Source organism: Dysidea avara, chromosome 9, assembly GCF_963678975.1.
Source record: "Dysidea avara chromosome 9, odDysAvar1.4, whole genome shotgun sequence".
NCBI classification, from domain to species: Eukaryota; Metazoa; Porifera; class Demospongiae; order Dictyoceratida; family Dysideidae; genus Dysidea; species Dysidea avara.
In genome coordinates, this window is record NC_089280.1 from 22188968 (window position 1) to 22192807 (window position 3840).

At 39.1% G+C, this 3840-nt stretch overlaps 1 long non-coding RNA gene across 1 annotated transcript; it reads left to right on the forward strand.

Moving 5' to 3' along the window:
* The first annotated feature begins 605 nt into the window (after positions 1–605).
* Positions 606–3608, forward strand: LOC136265938 (uncharacterized). The gene is made up of 3 exons (XR_010705808.1): positions 606–921; positions 2223–2294; positions 2809–3608. It is a non-coding gene; the product is annotated as an uncharacterized lncRNA (long non-coding RNA).
* The last annotated feature ends 232 nt before the right edge of the window (positions 3609–3840 follow it).

Here is a 3840-nt window from a genome sequence, read left to right on the forward strand (position 1 = left end):
TTACTTTTTGTCGCAGTTAACTCTGCTTTACTTGGACGCGCACTTTTTTTTACAGCTATAAGCTGTTTTTGGATGGGATTTCAATACTTTTTGTTAGAATAAGCAATGCACTGTTGATAACACTGAGTAGGTGAGTTTCCATGGTTTTGACAGAAACCCCAGATTACAGTGACAGAATATTAAAATATAACTGTAATTTTAGTGGCCAGGGCCGCCCACATTGGGGGTAACTGGGGTATTTTGCCCCCTACCACAGCCCGAAAGGGGCCACTTGAATACCTGTTTAAAGAAAGATCTATATACTCTAATAGAGCAGTCAGGATCTAGACCCTTCCTTGCCCCTGGGCCCCTCTTTAACTCTTTTCCTGGGCCCTCTAATTTCTCTGGACGGCCCTGTTAGTGGCATGCAACTGCAGTCAACTAACACCCATTTTAACTAGTAAACCCTTAACAACACTTTGCCTTTCATCTTGTACTGCATTGAAACGATCAAGATACTCTATTAGAGCAGTCACAAAACACAGCAATCAATATTTAGCATAGTTACAACTTCTGCTTAGCATCGGATTGTATAGTTTAAATTACTAGCTACTTACAGACTTTACAATATAAAAATATGGCACTTGTAGAAATGTGACTGTTCTATTAGAGTATCTCGATCTACTTCAAGCATTGACTAATTCAAGTGAAGAAGCTACGCCCCTGCCAAGAGATCTTGTGAAATGAAATGAGAATAGTAAAGAAAAGGCAAGTATGTACAGAGACAATAGAGGGGCGCGTAATTATGTCCTGTTGTAAATAAACGCCTTTAAAATTTATATTACTACTAAATAAACGCACCAGAATAGGCTTGTGTGGCTGTTGTCTCCAAGGTTGTCTCATTACTTGTCTTTTCGTGTTGAAGTGATTTAGTCGCAATTGGTGAGTTTAACTATACATGTATTTGTGTTGTAAAACTTATTGTAAAAAGGCGATTAGCACATATCATGATAAACATGTATTTGTCACAGTAGTCTCTCACGAAGTCACGATTATTACGAGACATTGGACCAGGGTAAAAAATTTACTGCTATATTTAGAGGTTGTAGCGTTTGTATATCTTAGTATCTTAATAAATAATCCCCCATGATCACTAATCACTAATAGTACAGTGAAAACTGGTCATTATTCAGGCCGTAGGGACAAAATTTTCTAACCTTGCCTTATAAAGAGGTGGCTGCATTATGCGGCCTTAAAAAAAGGTAAGAAGCATGCTGTTCTAACTGGCTATAGAGATGGATTTAGTATATGACAGCGTATGAGACAGTGAGTGCTGGCAGCAAGGGGGCAGCCAATCTGTTAGAGCACCAAAAGCACTGCTTCAGACATAGGCAGTTGACTGTCAGCCCCAAGTGTAAAAAGTTTCACTATTGGTCCTTATAAGCTCCTGACGAAGAAAGTGATGAAGTCATTATCCATAGGATATATTTTTCAGAGTATCCATTTCAGTTCTACAATATAGTAGCCAAGCATAAGATGAACATAACACAGCATTCCAGTAGTTTAGTGGTGACCACAACACTGCCTGAGTTAAACTGTGGTGAGATTTGAGACTACCAGAGGCCCTGGAATGTCTTCAACACATGAAATACCAAATATCTAATGCCTGGCTTTCATCCACAGTGGACCTGTCTTGGTGGCCACTTGTACAGAAGGGAAACAGCTGCCACACAGTCTTGCGAGCGAAACAGCTAGTTGCCACACCCCTTAATTATCAATTTGTAAAATCTTTAGCTAAATTGTGTGTGTGAGCAAGTGCGATGTGGCAGTGCCGTGTATATGGTTGCTGCCTAGCAGTGACACATCACGAGTATTGAAGTCACAATGCGTTACTGTATCATCCATCTAAATACAATCTCTGAATGTGTCATTTTGTGTAGAGAGCAATCTTCCACAAGAAGTGACCTGCAGGTTTCAGTGTACATTGTTAACCATTAATATTGTTCACAATATTGTGAACTATATGTACAGTGAAACCTCACTTAGTGGCCACCTCTTTAATAAGACCACCTCATTATATTGGCCACCTCTAGTAGGTCCTAAATATAGTTAAGCATTACTTATGACCTCATTAATAAGGCCACCTTGTTATTCAGGCCAAATTTTTTGGTCCCACAGCCTGCCATATTAATGAGGTTTCATTGTACTTATGTGAATTTTTATTTTTCGTAACTTTTCTTCAGGTTTACTGATGGGCACTATGAAGCATTGTTGACTGGTACGTGTATAATGTGGTGACTTGAAATGCTAAAACAGTACGTAGTATGTCTTGTATGTACATGTAATGTGTTGTAATGTGTCCACACATCCACACATCTTAGAAATAAATATAATTGTATTCTCTATAAATAGTCAGTTCCATTGTGCCACTGGGTCATAAGTTGGTTGAGTATGGATCATCCAGGGCACTTGAGTCACATATTGTCCTGGCCAAGTGGATCTCATCCACTGACAGAATATACAGGATCAGATCACGTGTATAAATTACGGTGGAACTTGTTTATTGCCCCCTTAACTCATTCAGCAGGTAACAGTGTATAAATTCTCAATTGGAATTTGCTTTTCAAGAGTGGTTGTCTTTCTATACTAGTTACCATTAAGATAGGTTGTACTGATAGAGTGTACATACTAGAGATGCAACAATATTCTCCACTTAGTGTCGTTTGATAGTGATGCAATGGAGACTATGCATTATTGCATTTAAATACTATACTATTATATTGTAACTCTAGCACGTATTTATAACAGGAATGTTTGTTAACTGTTTAGACATACTGGAGCCACACCCACTCATCTGGATTCTACAAATGGAGTCATACCAACTTGTTGTCATCATACTTACTCGTTACTCCCATTGTGTTTGGATGAATATACATGCCGTCATGTGAGACTTGCTACCATGGTGGGCCACTGGAAAACATTTGCATAGCAGTTATATTACTGTCATTATTGTACAATTCTTACATTATTGTTGTGAAAAGTGTTTGGTATTCATGTGTCTCCCCTGTATGTTGTAATTACATGTGTAATTTTGTGTGGGGGTGCTATAAAATGCAATAATGCATGGTGACAATTGTATTAGGCGATTTTGCACACTTCCTTTTAAGCTAGCTACACGTGCTAATTACTCACAGCTTGTGTCAACAACTGGTAACCACAGTTGTACTCTTGTGTCATTCTTTAAGCCGCGCCCTTAGAGGACAAATTACGTGGGGGCGACTAATTTCAAAACGAAGGATGGTATGCAGCACCATAGATTATATCTATGGACTATAATCTATGGCAGCACACTTCTTGGTGGCTATATGTACTGATTAACTACATAGAGCGCCAGTTCATCAATACCCAGTGACCGCAGTTGTGCTCTGCGTCATTCTTTAAATTCCGAGTAAAATTCTTAGAGAGCAAATGACGTGGGGGCGACTAAATTCAAATTTCAAACTAGCCATTCTCGAAAACAAATGTTTCAATCTGAACGAAACTTTCAGAACAGTTTAAAGACACATTTCCCTACATGCCAAGCGAGTATTGCGGAAAACAACAATCTGGGATTTGTATTTGGCCTCTAGGTCGACTGAGGACGACTGAAACTTCGTTTGGTGCTGAAATCATGACTGTAGGATAATCATGTATGGTGAAATCGATGACGTGAATCTTGAGGTGATTGAGTGAATACTGAAGCAATAGCAGGGCAATCAATGTTCGGAATGCACAAAGGAACGCAAGGCATACACCTGCGGTTGCGTCTAACCGCATGCGATAAAAAAAAAAATGAAACTTCCCCTTTGATGTCGGCAACCT